At 48.7% G+C, this 17,432-nt stretch overlaps 1 protein-coding gene across 12 annotated transcripts in view; it reads right to left on the bottom strand.

Moving 5' to 3' along the window:
- Osbpl10 (oxysterol binding protein-like 10) overlaps positions 1 to 17,432 on the bottom strand; it is a 260,005-nt gene that overhangs the window by 84,239 nt on the left and 158,334 nt on the right. The window contains exon 2 of one of the 12 annotated variants that reach the window (XM_063265646.1): positions 7,573 to 7,718. The exons of the other annotated variants lie outside the window; for them this stretch is intronic. The gene's annotated coding sequence lies outside the window, so the exon portion shown is untranslated. The remainder of the gene's footprint in view (positions 1 to 7,572; positions 7,719 to 17,432) is intronic. 12 annotated transcript variants of the gene reach the window in all.

The following is a 17,432-nucleotide window of genomic DNA, read 5'->3' as shown; positions in this document are numbered from 1 at the left end:
CCACACATGGCTGGCTGTGGAGGCTCACCCAGTACTCCATGGTGGAGTGGGAGGCGGAAACAGGAGACTCACGGTCCAGCTTCCTGGGGTGTGAAGAACCGGAAAGAAGAGAGACATGGCTCAACAAGATGGAAGGGGAGAAAGCACTCCAGGTTGTGCACCACACACACACACACACACACACACACACGCACGCACGCACATATACACATACACGCACACACACACACACACATACACACATGCACACACATAGACAGACAGACACACACACACAGACACACACACGCACGCACACACACACACACACACACACGCACGCACACACACACACACACGCACATATACACATACACGCACACACACACGCACAGACGCACACACATACACACATGCACACACATAGACAGACAGACACACACACACACACACACACACACACACACACGCACGCACGCACACACACACGCACATATACACATACACGCGCACACACACACGCACAGACGCACACACATACACACATGCACACACATAGACAGACAGACACACACACAGACACACACACGCACGCACACACACAGACACAGACACACACATACACACATGCACACACATAGACAGACACACACACATACATACATGCACACACATAGACAGACACACACACATACATACATGCACACACACATGCACACGCACATACACACACAGACACACACACGCACACACAGACACACACAGACACACACATACACACACACACCACACACACAGACACACACATACACACACACACCACACACACACATCACACACACACACACACACGCACATACACACACATACACACACGCACCAAATAAAGTTAAAAAGTAAAAACACCATTCCCAATCCAGAGGCTCAGGCTTGGCTACCTGCTGTGCTCCTCTGATCTTTCCACCCATCTCTGTGTGAGGATGAACCAGGAGGATACAGCAGAGCTTGTGTGACCTCAGCTAGTGGCTGTGTATCTGGAGTTTGTGGGTGACCATAAGAACTCTGGAGCCCTAGGTTTTTGAAGTTCAAATGCATTTTAACGGGCCGCCATCATTTGCAAATGCAGTGTGAGGGAATGCTGAGAGCAGGCGACATTTTCACAGCTGCCCTCAATGTCCAAAGCAGCACACACATCCTCACCTATACACACATTTGCACGTTTCAGTGGCTGAGCCTGGGTGGTAACACACTTACACACACACACGGACACACCATACACACATACACACACACACACACATATACACGCACATACGCACACATGTACATACACACACATGCACACACAGACACACATATACACACACAGATACATACATGATATGTGTATGTCCATGTATATGTGTGTATAACATATACATTGTATCTATACATACATATGTCTCTTACCAACAGTGCTATCTATTTGGCTTTTAGGCTCAGCCATTGTAGGGGTTTGGTCTGGTGCTGCTATGCATTCAAATGCTTAATACTGGCCCCCAAGATCTGGATGCTCCCCGATGAGGAGATCCTCACATAGCCAAATGATGCTATGTAAACTTTGTTTACCCCTGATTGGTTATTAAAAATACCTACACCCTGGGTTGAGCAGAAGAGAGGGGGCCGTACAAAGGTTCAAAGGGCTTGGAGTCTCAGGCTGGAAGTGGGAGAGGAGGAGGAAGAGGAAGGAGGAAGATGGGGAGGAAGAGGTCATCACGGGGTAGCATGATCATGAACACTGGTCACAAGGGCTGGCCTGATAGAGTAGGAGGGGCCCAGGCAGAACGTGACAAGTGACATCTCCGAGATCACCACAGGCAAGAAGACTAAATAGCGCAGAGGCTGTATCTGCCCAGCTCTAGTACCTTAGAGCGTATTATCCATCCGAAAGTCCCTGACTCTTCTAAAGGTACAAAGTTGAATAGAAACCCCTATTCGATATTTAAGGCAACAGGAGGGTATGGAAACCCCCAGGATAATAATTACCACAATGAGATACTGCCTCACAAATCAAGAGCTAGGCCTTGCCTACTTTCTCAGCCCTTTGAAGGCATTATGGGTACTTCTTTAAGAAAAGCAAAACAGCAACAACACTCTAAAAATTACATTTATCTGTGCCAAACAGACACCTGAGGAAAGACAGCCAGATTTACCCCCTAGCCTCCCCATGCATGCACGCACATAAAAATATCGTATCCAAAAATATACCAATGGCCCACTCTATTTTTAAATGATTGGCACATCTGAAGACCCAGATCTATTAAATTAATAGGAAGGAACTCAGGTCCCAAACTGAAGATGTGTAATGCCACACCCATGTGTGCATGTCGATGGCCACGGGACACCATTTAGCTCTGTTCACGCCTCCGTAACTCACATGTTTCTCTGATTACTTAGTGGGAAAAGACACTTATTCACCACCGGCTCCATGTCAAAGCAGGCGGTTTAATGCGACACAATTATTTTAAAGCGCCGTGATGAACCGCAATTGGAGCCGTCAGCACCACGGCGGCTGTTCAAAGCTCAGAAAAGATACTCAGAAGATGCGGCCCTGAAGGTCTAACGGTAACGATTCTGAAGTGGAGCAGACCTGCTCACACGCGTCTCTTTTTACATAGATCGTTCTCTGGGCAGGTCTGACACAACAGGGCCTATTGGATTCACGACCATCACTCAGGGTTAATGATGTCCGCCTGAGCAGCCTTCTGACGCCCCTCTCGGTGGGGTCACAGAGCTATTGTGGTTTAAAGGCCACTTAGAATTTCTGGAAAGGAAACCTGGGAATAGGTCTTCACTGGCTTCATCTCCTGCAGACGGAGAAGCTGAACTTCAGTGGAGAAAGACCAGCAGGAAAGAGAAAGATTTTTCAGTATCTGGGGAAAAGTCACTAAGATGAAAATATCTGAGGGAACTCGGGAGTCCAGGGGTGGGCTCAAAAGAAGGGTGGTGGAGGTGGTGACTGGACGTGCAAAGGCCCTGGGGTGGAGGTGGCCTGATCTGGGCATCACAATCGGAGGGGCTTCTAGACCAAGTCGGGGACAGGGAGAAGGGAGAGGACAGGGTCACACAAGGGAGAGTTTCTGACTGCAAGGTCTAGATTTCATTCCACAGGGAAAGAGGGACATTAGGATTTGTTTCAGGTGGGGTTTGTAGTCTCTTTCAAATCTCCATGTTCAGGGAATAAGTAAAATACCCTGATGTACAGTTACACACATACACACACACCCAGACTCAACAGCTGCTCACACCTGTAAGCTTTTCCTTTGATGATACACACACACACACACACACACACACACACACACACACACACACACACTGTGTGTGAGCGCTTTCCCTAAAACATTAAGTCACAGTGCACTTATTTAAGAGCATCTCGTAAAATCCAGACACTCCAGCTGCCTCACTTCATAAAGTTTATGGCGTTCCACAGACTTGCCCACATTCAGACGCCCTGACTACCCACACCATTACATCTACATGTAGGATCTGGTGGCTGTCTGCTCTCACCCATCTTGTCATTACTGGAACAAGATACCTGACAGAAGCTACATAGGTGGGGCCAGGTTTCTCTTGGCTCACGGTTTCAGAGTACTGAGCATCAAGGGTGGTGGGAGGGGCTCACGGCACTCATCTGTATCCGCAGTCAGGAGGCAGGGAGAGGTGGATGCTCTTCCTGGGCTCACTGTCTCCCCTTACTTCAGCCCAGCACGGCAGTTCATGGGACGGCACCACACACATTCAGGGTGGGTCTTTTCACCTCAACTAACCCAATCTAGAGCTTCCTCACAGACATGCCAGAGGTTTGTCTCCAAAGTGATTCTAGGTCGTACCATCCTATGTCTCTATCTATAGTCTCTCGTCAACAGTAAGATCCCCTCCATCGTCCCCTGACACAGAAACTTGAAGAGGGTAAGGCTGTGGTTATTCAGAAGAATCCATTCACATTGTGATTTGTCTCACGGCTCTGGACTGGCGGTATTTAGTTTTCTTCTCCCTTCACCTGTATTTTTCTGCAAACCAGAAGGTAGGTGTAAGAGGTGACTAGACTCAGAGTGTAAAACATCAGGAAGCTAAGCACCAGCAGATCCACTGGATCCCATCACAGCAGGAGAAAGTTCCCACAGCAGTGATGATGTGTGGACACATAAGTGAGGTGGGAACATCAGTACCTCCTGTCGTTAGCAAAATGTCTTTGGCACATTACAACACACACACACACACACACACACACACACACACAGATCACACACATACAACAACCACACACACATAACCATCACACACACACACATTACAACCATTATGCACACAACCATCACACACATTACGACCATCAGACACACAACATCACACACACATAACCATATCACACTCACAACCATCACACACATTACAACCATCACAAACATTACAACCATCACACACACATCACAACCATCATATACATATCACAACCATCACACACACGACAACATCACATACACAACCATCACACACATCACAACCATCACACACATCACAACCATCACACACATCACAACCATCACACACATCACAACCATCACACACATCACACACACCACAACCACCACACACACCACAACCACCACACACACCACAACCATCACACACATCACAACCATCACACACATCACAACCATCACACACACCACAACCATCACACACATCACAACCATCACACACATCACAACCATCACACATGTTATAACAGCCCCTTCACAGATCATCTTCACCTGGTGGCTCTGACACTCTTCAGTGGTCTCTGCCTAAATCAATGACTTCCTGGGGATTGCGACATCTTCTCTTCCCACCACTTCTTCTACAGCAGATGTTTTCCTCAATCCTTTCCTGTAGTTGACACTTTTTTTTTTCTTTTTTTCGGAGCTGGGGACTGAACCCAGGGCCTTGCGCTTGCTAGGCAAGCGCTCTACCACTGAGCTAAATCCCCAACCCCTGTAGTTGACACTTTTAAAGATCTTTATTCTCAGTTACAGGTGTGCATGTGTAGACGTGTGTCTATGCGTGTGTATGTGCAGTGCCCTGAGAGTTCAGAAGAGAGTGAAGGATCCCCCTGGAACTGGAGTTCCAGATGATTCTCAGCTGCTGTGTGGGTGCCAGGAACCCAACCTGCCCTCTCCAAGAGCAGCAACTGTTCTCACTTCGCTGCTAAGCCATCTCTCCAGCCCCGCACTTTACAGACACATGGAGCATCTTTCACCCTCCGAGCAGCATTAAATACGACCGTTCTTATCTTTTCGACACAGTCCATGATGCTCTGGACGCCTCCCAACTTTCTGGATCGGTACCATGTCCCAGACTTGTTCTGTGCTTTCTCTTTTGTGCCCTGGAATCAGCCATCTGAGCATGGTGGGATTGAACAAGGAAAATCCGACTTTTCAAACAAACCTCACCCAGCCGTGAGGTTGGGAACCACGTAACAGAGAGCAAGAAACTCGAGACCCATTAAGTTCTTGAGAGTAATTCAGGCAAAAGCTGGTGGCATTAAAAGTGATCACGAGGTCAGATTCTAGCAGGGTCGTGTGTGTGTGTGTGTGTGTGTGTGTGTGTGTGTGTGTGTGTGTGTGAGAGAGAGGGGGGGGGAGATCTGACCACCTGGCAAGGGATTTTCAGCAACGTGTGACTTGGTGTCAGCAAGGATCTGGGACCCTAACTGAACAAGAAGGACAGGAACTGAACACAGACATTCCGTCTCCTGCTGCTGCCTCACTGGGGATATACTGTGACCAGCCACTTCACTTCTGCCACGTCTTTCCTGCCATGATAGGCCGTGGTACCTCTGAACTGAGAGGCAAAACACCTGCTCTCTCCCTTACGTTGCTTTTTTTTCCCCCTGGGCATTTGGTCACCATAACAAGGAGAGCAATGGATATGTTCCCAAAGTTGTTTTGTTTACTTTTGAAACAAGGCCATTCTGTATAGCCCTGGCTGGCCTGGAAGTCACTATGGAACCCAAGGGGACCTCAGAGTTACAGGAATTCCCCCTCCTTCCTCTGCCCCCTGGGTACCAGGAACACAGTTTGGGTGGGACTTGTGAACCCCAGATGTGTACTCAATAAAGACATGTCATGAGTCACATGTACAAAGTCCCTGCGTGTCTGTACCCCAGATGATAGGATTCAGCCACTGATTATGATAAGCATGACAGGGGATATAGGACACAAGATGACAATGTGGTCGGGGGGGGGGGTCTCATGACTTTCCCCTCCCAACCATGGAGACCCCAAGCACACAAGTTCCTTGCAAATGACACTATCCCAGAGTCTAACTTCAAAGCCTGATTTTGACAGTTTGGAAGCTCTAACCACCCCGTGCCACCCGACGCCCTTCATAGGAGCATGATATCCCTCTCATGCACCACATAAAACCGACACAGATGCTGGGCAAAGGGGGCATGTATCCCTCAAGTCAAGAGTCACAGAAGACCCACAGCACGTATCTTGAAATGGCACAGGAGACAGCCACGCTGGCTAAACCTTTTCCAGTGTTACACTCAACCTAAGCCACACAAATCCTTCTGCTGGCTGGCACAAAGACCTGGGCCTTCATGACCCATAAACTACACATAAGCACTCACAACAGTGTCAACTCCTGGGGAAGGCCATCTGACTTCTACCCTAATGTATATTATTCACAATACCATAGTCCCGTGCGAGCACACAAATGGCCTGTGTGCATAAGTGTCTACTCCCTGAGGCTGGAGAGATAGCTCGGGGGTTAGGAGCACTGGCTGCTCTTCCTGAGGATCAGGACTTGTTTTGCGGTGCCCACATGATGTGACTCCAGTTCCAGAAAATGTCCTCTTCTGGCCTCCATGGACACAGCGTGCTTGTGATACACATTTACACACACACAGGCAAAACACCTATTCACATAAGACAAAAAAATAAACCTTAAAGGAATAATAATAATAATAAGAGAGTGAGCATACTCCAGAAATGACACAGAAAAGAATCACTGCTCAAGGACAAACAGACATGCTGTTGTCTGTCTTGCCTGTGTCTGTCCGTGGGTCCTAATTCTCAGCTTATCTAGATACCAGCAACACAGACTGACATTGCCCCCCACCCCGACCTCCAAGGATGTGCATAATTCAGAGCTCCCAGAGGCTAAGGATGTCATCAGAGATAATAGCTATCACTTCAGCCGATTCACTCTCTCCACGGTTTCCCACAGCCCTCTCCACTCACAAACCAACTCGAGGGGGCAGAATACCTTCCTAACCCTTCTGTCTCTTATCCAGCCTACCTCTTCTTTCCACACCTCCTTTGAACTCCCAGGCAGAAGAGAAATACAACCCTTTGCTGGTTGCTTCTCTGCCTAACACAGCCCTGGTGACAGACACCACCAGTACCCCAGCCTCAGCTCTGCGAGAGTTGTCAGTGTAGCAATCAACACACCCACACCCATTCCTATGACCCCAGCATCATGACTTATGCCCAGAATGACAGTCTACGGAGGACTGTTCCAAGTTTCTACAATTAGATATAACACAGTCAGTAACAACGGCACCGTCAAAGCACTGCCTTTGTGGCGAGGCTGCTGGGCTTTCGAGCTCAGTGGGCTTCCATGAAGGGGGAAACCATGAGGAACCAACTTCAGGAACCAACTGTCAATTATTAGGCTGTCTTCATGAAACAAGCTCAGCCGCTGGTCTCCTAAAACAAACCAACAAAAACTGGCTTACAAACTGGGACTCAATTACGAAGACTTAGAGTTAGGGAAAATCATAATTAAATTCGTATACATAAGGGCCTGGCAAGATGGCTTAGTGGGTGAGGAGGCTGCTGCCAAGTCCAGTGACCTGAGTTTGATCCCCGGGATCACACTGTGGAGAGGACTGACTCCTGAAAGTTGTTTGACTTAAGCAATTGCACACCAACACATACGCACGCATGCACGCACACTGAATGACTAAGCATAGTGAAAATAATTTAAAAATAAATCTATACTCATGAGAAATATAACAGAGAAATAACTTTCTGGCTGAAGTTTGCCCCTTTCTTCTTAAGTCAGAGCTTATCAACCTGAGCTCCACTGACACTTAGGATCAGACAGTTTGTTACTGCAGGATGCCAGGAGGGTGCCGTGAGGCCATGGAGGGTGCCGAGTAGCCCCCAGGCCTGTATCAGCTGTCAATCAGCAGGTGCCTCAGTCATTGCCGGATGCCTTGGGCTTGACAGGCTGACTCTGGGGAATTCTCACAGCCAATGTCTCATGGTACAGGAGGAGTGGCCATCACCAAATGAGGACTGGCCAAAGCACGCTAATACAGGAGGTCATGTGCATGACTCTTCCAAGTGATGATTTCTGTGAACGCCAAACACCACCCCATAAAAGGGCCAACAGGATGGCTCGGAGGGTAGAGGGGCTTGGCGCCAAGGTTCATAATCTTAAGTGTGAACCCTGCAACATCCACGACAGAGAGAACTAATGCCCAGAAGTTGCCCTCTGACCTTCACACTACGCCATGTGCACCCCCACACCAGAACCCACACGCAGTGAACAAACATGTAGAAAAAAATTGAGTAAACACAAACATACCATGCACATATCACATATACACGCATCCCACAAACACACCAGCTTGAAGAAGCTGAGGAGGAGGGCAAGCCTGTTGGAGGACTATCAGTCTCAATTAACCTGGACCCCTGAGATCTCTCAGACACTGGGTCACCAACCAGGCTGAGGTGAGGCCCCCAACACATACACAGCAGATGACTGCAGGGTCTGGGTTCAGTCAGAGAAGATGCACCCACCCCTCAGGAGACTGGAGGCCCCAGGGAGTTTAGAGGTGTGGTGGGGTAGGGACATCCTCATGGAGACGGGGGAGCACGGAGGACGTATGGGATGTGGAACACTCGGGGGGTGGGCTGGGAGGGGAATAAAATCTGGAGCATGAAAATAAATGAATGAATAAATTTTCTTGGAAAGAAAAGGTGCGCATCACCATGCCCAACCCTGGTCCCAGACCTCAGTAACTATGGCAACCACTGTGGGTTACAGTTTCTGCGGCAGAGGCATTCAGAGCAATGGCTTACCTCAGGGCCACCAGGAAGAGGGAAGAGGAATTCGAACACTAGCAAGCTTCCTACATTTTCCTCTTAATCCACTCGGACCCCAGCTTACCACATTCGGGAAGGGCCACCCTCCATCAGCTAACTCTGGGCCTTTAGACCTGCCTCGATGTGCAACTCACTAATGGCCTAGGCGTTCTCAGTGCCATCAAGCTGACAGCAAGGTCACCCATCACATGGGTCACAGAGGCACAGCTCCCCTGTGCTGGCACCTGGCAGCTCACAGCACAGCCCTAGCTCTACTAGAAGAAGGGGTAGGCGGAGGGGATTTAGATCTGAGAATGACGGTCCCTGTCCCAACGGCCACTTGAGTCACCAAATACTACAACTGCCCCAACCCCTGCTGACCTGACACATTTAAAAACTTAATGCTTTAGGCTGTCAATTCTCCATCTAAGAAGTACTTTCTTATACACATACACATACACACACACACACACACACACACACACACACACACACACACACACACACCTTCCCTTCTATTTGGGAAAAAAACAAACAAACAAACAAACCTAACACTTGAGCTTCCGAGAATGAACAATTACCATCCAAGCACCGAGGGCTACAGCAGGAAAAGACTTTCAGTGAACCATACTTGTGGGTCAGGTTAGAATTCAGAACCATGCCATGAAATTCAATATGCTATAAAAACTTACGGCATGCTTTTGAGTTTTACTCTAGAAAGGCCCACTGATAGCTGTGAGGGAGACACGGGATTATATGAGGCTAGAATATGAAAATGTTATCGGTGTAATTCAGTTTCTCCTACCATTTGGTTTTTCTTGCAAGGCTTCTCGAGAGGAACACTAGAAGAACAATTGTGTCTTGGGCTTTTGCTAATTTTCTTCTATTTTAATTCGGCAGCAAAGAAACCCTTTAGGGTTCTCCTAACCAAAACCACAAACAAAACCAAAAACACCTTGGCTGGGAATATGGTTCAGTGGGTAAGGTGCTTGCTGGACAAAAGTATGCAGAGCTGAATTTGCTCACTCCACCCCCCAAGCACCCATACAAAAGCTGGGCATGGTGTCTTGAGTCCCTAGCAGAAGCCAACGTCAGGCAGATCCCTGCGACTCTCTGGCTGGCCAGCCTAGCAAAAATGGCGGGTGCTGAGTTCAGGGAGAGCATCTTAAAAATGAGGTAAAGAGCAAGAGAGGAAGCCACCCACAGTCAACCTCTGGCCTACACACACACACACACACACACACACACACATCAAATAAAAACTTGACCTTTTATTAGCGTTGTTGTACGTGCATGTGAAGGTCTGAAGACAACCCTGTGGGGTTGGTTCTCTCCTTCCTTAGGGGATGGAGTTGTTCACATAGCAAGCGCCTTTACCCTCCCACCCTACCCCCAAGTAAGTCTCTTAAATGGGTTCTTCTTTGTAAGACAGCTCAGACTGTCATAGCTAGGCTATCTGTAGGAGGGAGATGGGGGGCCCTAGGCCAGCCACCGGGGCTTCTTGTGGATGCCTCACTGCTCAGCCCAGATGTGATAGCCACATTCTGTGGGCACTGAATGGGGTCTCTCTTCACAAAGACTTCCTGTGACATGGTCACATGACAACACGTGGTACCCTGATGTTATCATTTAAGTCTTCAGTGTCTGCTAAGGGCCATGTGGTGAACGCTTGTGTTTGGGAAGGTCATGGAACCTTTAGGAAGCAGGGCCTGGCTGATAGGGCTAGGTCACTATGGGTGAGCCTTAGAAGGATATGCCTTCCCTGTTTCCCACCTTGCTGTTTGCTTCTTGGTTCTGTCTGATGTGAAGGGTCCAGCATCACACTCCTGCCATAGGCTATCCCACTACACCTTCCCTACCATGGTGGATCAGATCCCCTTGAAACCATGAATTAAATACATCTTTCCTCCCCAGAGGTCTGTCAGGAATCATGGTCAGAGCAAAGTCTAAGTGGTTAATCCCCTTAGCCTACAACATTCTCACGAACAGCTCCAACCTTTAGCTGTTGTGACATTGTCATCTACAAAATTCATACTCACACAGTTCAGTTCAAACCAAGCTCAATTTTAAAAGTAAGTTTGTAAGACAGGCACGGTGGCAAATGTCTTTAATTCCAGAACTCAAGAAGCAGAGACTGGCGGAGCTCTGCGTTCGAGACCAACCTGATCTACAGAGCAAGTTCCAGGTACAGTCAGGGATACACAGAGAAACCTCATCTCAAAGCAAGCAAACAAACAAAGAAATGTAAATGTATGCTTATATGCTGAGCTGCATTCATGCCGATCCTCAGCCATGTGCAGCCCATGGGCCACAGGTTGGACACACTTGCATAAAATGGTCAGAAGACCTGAAGGATGAGAGAAGCTGACCCTTCCCCATGAGAGAGATTTCAATTCCCTGCCACCGTCCCCCACTGGGCTCCTCACCTGCCTGCTTCCCAAGTAGTGACCCATTTCTGGTCACTTCTGAATGTCTTGAAATGAGGAGTTCAGAAGGCAAATCCTGAGGAGAAAACTCCCAGGAGAGGCCCCAACTTTACAGGCTTAGTCTCTGTCCCAGAGATGAGCATCTGAGTCCTAGCGCCCTTCTCTGGAGTAAACAGAGAGGGCAGTACTAGGTGATGCCCGTCCAGGCTGATCACAGCACGGGATCTCTTCAATCTGGTACTTCTGCAATGTCTTGGCTGGTGACTTTCAAATTATCCCTAGAGCCAGCGAGATCCAAGTTTTATGCACTTTTGCCAAGAACACCGAGAGAGGGTGTGCCGCCCATCAGACTCGTAGTATGTGTTGCTATGCCAACTGGTGGTGTTAACCTCCATCTCTTAGTGACTGTTTGCTGGGTTTCTCCACTATGATATTTCCCTGCATCCCAGGGCAAGATGCTTTGAGAGTCTCGAAATAATCTGTTTCTACACAGATTCTAAAACACCGACTACCACAGTCATTATTGTCATGTTGACCCTGTGGTGGTGGTGGGGTCTGTGTCCCCACCCAGCCTTCATTTATTAGCTTGCCATTTTCTGCCAGGAGCAACCCCCACCCATTTGTTGTAGGATTGTCATACAGGAAGAGGAGGAGATTGGAACGGAAGGAGAAGGGAGACTGGAGGAGACAGCAGGAGAAGCTGTGGAGAGAGCATGGAGGCTGACGTTAGCATTCCACTCTGTGTATTCACAGGTTGTTATGAATGTTCTTAAGGGATGGATGTGTACAGGGCTTTGTATGTCTAGGTGGGCAATTATATCTCATCAATTGGATCAGAGGTTATTGTGTGGTGTGTTCTTTATTGTGGCGAATTAAGTTAGAGAAAGTGTGTGGCAGCTAGAGACACTAAACCACCACGGAACTGGGATGTGTGTTTCTGGCACGATATCTATCAGATATCTTGGGGCACTGCAGTTCCAAATCTAGTAGGGGTAAAAGACAGCCATTTTAACTTTTATAATTTTACAACCACAATTTGTTTCTTAACTTATCTATTTAGGTCAGCATTTACTCACACAGTTTCTAGGGGTTCTAAAACAATACTATCAACACAAATGGTTCTTATTCCTTACACTCCAGAATTCTGAAGCGTGAAACCCAAGTCGTACAGCATTTCAGCAGCTGAAACGTAAGGCCAGTCCAGTGGATTTATCTGTCCATCCATCTGAGCTCACTGGTTTTATGTCAGCTTGACTTGAGCTAAAGTCATCTGAGAGGAAGGAGCCTCAATTGAGAAAATACCTCCAATAAGATTGGGATGTGGGCAAGCTTTTAGGGCAGTTTCTTAGTGACCCATTGGGGAGGGGACAGTCCACTGTAGGTACCACCATCCCTGGGCTGGTTGTGTTGTTTTGTTAGAAAGCGGACTGAGCAAGCCATGAGGAGCAAGCCAGTAAGCAGCACCTTTCCATGGCCTCTGCATCAGCTCCCGCCTCCAGGTTCCCATCCTGTTAGAGTTCCTGTCCTGACTTCCTTAAATGATGGGCTATGCTGTGAATGTGTAAGCCAAATGCATGTTCTCCTCCCAAGCTGCCTTTGGTCACGTTTTCATCACAGCAATTGTAACCTTGGCTAGGGTACCATCCGACCATCCACCTGTCTGTCCACTTATCTCTTCTGGTTCTTGTTTTAAGTCAGCATCTTGTGTTGCCCAGGCTGGTCTTTATCTCTCTGTCCATTCACCTGTGCATTTTTAAAGTTAAACTATTTATTATTGGTGTGTGTGTGTGTGTGTGTTCATGACGTGTGTCTATATGGAATCACATGCCATAGTATGTGTGTGTGTGGGGGGGGGGGGGGAGTCAGAGGACAACTTTGTGGAGCTGGATCTCTCCTTCCACTTTTATATGGGTACCAGGATATCAAACTCAGGTCACCAGGAGTCCACAGAAAGCACCCTACCCACTGAGCTATCTTGCCACCCTGATTCTGTTGCTTTAGTTTTGAGTCAGGATCTTCTGTAGCCAAGTTGGCCTTAAGCCTGCTACGTAGCCAAGGACCTTGAATTCCTGGCTCTCCTGCTTCCACCTCTCAACGAGAAGATGGCAGGCGCGTGCAGCCACACGAAGCTGAGTTTCAGCTCTTAATCAGCACAGGATTCACCCTCCAGAGTCGAAACAGCGATGTCATCACCAATTAGCAAAAAATGCAGACCATTACCCACCGTGTGGGCGTTTATTAGGGCAGAAGAAAACCATATCGCAGGCGCTCTTGGTCCTCACTGGAACTGATTACATCAGATAACTTGCCCTCATCCCGAAGAGGCTCCTTAGAGCTCCTGGCTCCATGGTGGGTCTAACCCAAGAGCCCCGTAGAAGCACCACATAAGGACTCCGGGAAGATGCACCGCGCATAAACTGATGGCCACTAGTGGCAATAAACAGCAGGACACAGATGAAGTTTACGAGAGTAAGCGGCTTCAGGTCACTCAACTTCAATACGCTTTTGCTGTCCAACTCTTAAAATATGCTTTGCTGCAATTTCTTTATGCTGGGTAAGTAGTTTACTCTGTCCATGTCGGTGGGAGCAATCTGAATCCTAATTTCAAGCAAAAAGGCCTTCCCCTCTACGATTCTGTATTCTCCTGGCATGTACCATGCCTGACTTGCCTTCTGGTCCATGCTGTTCGCAAACATCATGATGATGGAGCTGGCAATGAGTGGCTCCCGGTGCATACGGGCCCTTTGTCACCAAGGCTGAAGGCCTGAGTTACAGTCCTATCCCACAAGGTCAAGGAGAGAAATGACTCCCCTCCCACAAACTGACCACTAACCTCCATACCTGGGCAGTGGCACAAGCATGCCCAGTCACAATAAATGTAAAGAACATCATGGCCCCCGTGTTCTTAGTTCAACAGGCGCTCAGGGTCTGACTTGCCCAATGGCAGCTTTTCTCTCACTTCAGATAAACTAGCACGGGACTGCGGCCTCTCCACAGTGAACGGCACAACTGATTGTATACAATACATCATCACCCCTCACCCGCTGTGCTCAGAAGTCGTCATTCTCCAAGACGGCCCAGACTACGACATTCCGTGTTCTGCACCACCCTCCCCACAGTCTGTGAGCTTCCCACTGGAGACGCTCGCAGTGCCTCACGCAGAAGACTGCCTTTATATGGTACGGGGAGAAACCTGGTCAGCAGACCCACAGATCATCTTGTGCTGGCCTCCTGTTCTCCTTCCTCCAGCCATGTTCATTTGTGGGAATTGTTATGTGATATGAAAGAACTTAGCTGTGTTTCCTGGTCTGTCCCCACCCCTCCAGCCAGTAGAGTCTTCTGCTCTTCTGGGTAAGCCACAAATAGCCATGACCCACAGTGGACATCAAGGTGTATTCAAGTGCTGAACGCAAAGAGTAGCGAGAACGCCGATCTCCGCCATGCGCGTGCTGCCTCAAGGAACAAAAGAAACTCATGTACAGGTGAGCTCACCTGCACGCACGCACACACACACACGCGCACACACACACACACACACACACACACACACACACACACAAACCAAAAAGGAGAAGAAATGGAAATGAAGGAGTGAGACGGTCAGTCAAGTAGGGTGAGTGTGGGGTGGGGCAGGTGGGAACAACAATGGCTCCAAAAGGGAGGGAGTGTCTCTGGTTATGTAGTGCAGTAGCAGGCGGCCACTGGCTAGAACCTAGGGAATTCTTGGGATGGGAGCATCTAAGAAGTAAAGTAAGGCCAGAGACATGGCAGAGGACCCAGTCACAAAGAGCCTGCCACCTAGAGGAGTCGTGGGTTTTCATATAAACATAACACATCCATGCAAGCTTCTCAACCACTGTGTGGTTGGACGTGGTCATCTCTGCCTGCTGAGCTGGAGAACACGGGGTAAGGCTGCAGAGGGAGGCTTCAATGTGTAAGGGGGTGACCGTGGTGGAGATGCTCCCTGTGTCTTGAAGGCACAAGGACTTGACTAGCCAGTATGGCTGGACAGCTCAGGAGATCCTTCCTGAGTCATCAGCTTAGGGCCAACCCCTTGAGGGACGTGAGATACAGTTGGTCGGCAGGCATCTCACAGGAGTTAGCTCTGTTCTCCTGGCAAATGTCCTCTATACTTGGCAGTCCAGTGTCCTGGGAGCTCCACTGAAAGGTGGGCTTCACCTCTGAATCTTCACACAATGGCCTCTGCGCTTAGTCACTGCTCTATTCCTCTCAGGGAGACACTGTGGCCAAGGCAACATCTAAAAGAAAGCATTTGAGGGCTTGCTTACAGTTTTACAGAGTTAGTCCATAAGTGTCACAGCAGAGAGCTGGTAGCAAGCAAGGTGGTCATAGTGTCAGTGAAGTAGCTGAGACCTTTATGTCCTGATCTACAGGTAACAGGCAGAGAGAGGGAGGAAGGGGGAAGGGGGAGGGGAGGGGAGCAGAGAGGGAGGGAGAGGAGAGAGACAATGGGCCTGGTTTGGGCCTTTGAAACCTCAAAGCCCACCCACAGTGACACACCTCCTCCAACAAGGCCACACCTCCTAATCCTTCCCAAACAGTTGCATTAAGTGGGAAGCAAGCATTTAAACACAACTGGTGTCATTATCATTCAAACCACCATAGCCTCTTAGAACCTATCTGTGGGGACTTTCAGCCTGCTACACATTACCTGGCCTTGGCTGCCCTTCATGAAACAGGTATCAGATGAATGACATTGCCAAGCTCTGCCACCAGCTGAGGGTGGAGCCTGTTACCCCACCTCCCACCCCTTCCCATCCCTCCCCTTACCCCTACCCACAGCTGCCTCAGCATCTAGAGAAGCACTTTCCAAGGGACTTGCTTGAGAGGGACAGAGAACCCCTTCAGCTTGAATAAAAATGGTGGGCCATTTATAAAAATGCATTAATAGTGGTTGAGGTGGCTTACAGACCCAAACCCTAGCAGGTTTGACTGAAAACCGCACAGGAAGAGATGGAGAGAGAGAGAGCAAAGGGCGGATACTTCAGAGAAATTGCCTTGTCTAACATGGTGTGGGGGTTTGTATAGGCTTGGCCCCAGGAGTAGCACTATTGGGAGGTGTGGCCCTGCTGGAGTAGGTGTGTCAGTGTGGGTGTGGGTTTTAAGACCCTCACCCTAGCTGCCTGGAAGCGAGTATTCTGCTAGCAGCCTTCAGGTGAAGATGTAGAACTCTCAGCTCCTCCTGCACCATGCCTGCCTGGATGCTGCCACACTCCCGCCTTGATGATAATGGACTGAGTTGCCTTGGTCATGGTGTCTGTTCTCAGCAGTAAAACCTTACTAAAACACATGGTAACATTCAAGGCAAGAACAAGAAGAGCTGGTGGCCACGGAATGCTCACTGGGAAGCCTTGACCCTGTCAGGTGTCATGCTTGGAGACTGTGGCCCTAGGATGTAGCCAGTCATCTTAGCAACAGTGTGTCCACCCAAGGTGACAAATTACCCTGCTGTCTGACAAATTCAGTATCCTGGAAATAAGTGGTGAACGGTTACAAAGCAGGCGGCTGGGGGCTGGCAAGCAGGGTGGGATGCGCACAAGAGAGCAAGACTTCGATCAGATACAAAGAAGAGAGAGTAACATGAAAGAGAGAAATGGCTTCGTGGGTTCAAATTCATGCTCTTTTTGCAGAGGACCAGAGTTGAGCACTGACTCTGGATGCTCACGCCCGCCTGTAACTTCAACTCCAGGCTGTGTAAGTATCTTCCTCTCTACTCTGTGGGCACCTGCACTTGCACGCATAAAACCAAATATACATACTTTAAAATAATGAAGATAAATCACTTAAAGTGCCACACCCGTCCGGACATTTCAGCAAAGGCTCTCGTATTTCTCCACGCCACTCTTGCTTGTCGCCTTGGTCACCTATATTCATTAAGTTT

This window comes from Rattus norvegicus, chromosome 8 (genome assembly GCF_036323735.1).
Source record: "Rattus norvegicus strain BN/NHsdMcwi chromosome 8, GRCr8, whole genome shotgun sequence".
Classification (NCBI taxonomy): Eukaryota; Metazoa; Chordata; class Mammalia; order Rodentia; family Muridae; genus Rattus; species Rattus norvegicus.
The sequence above is the reverse complement of the archived record's forward strand: the minus strand, read 5'-3'. Positions and strand labels throughout refer to the sequence as shown.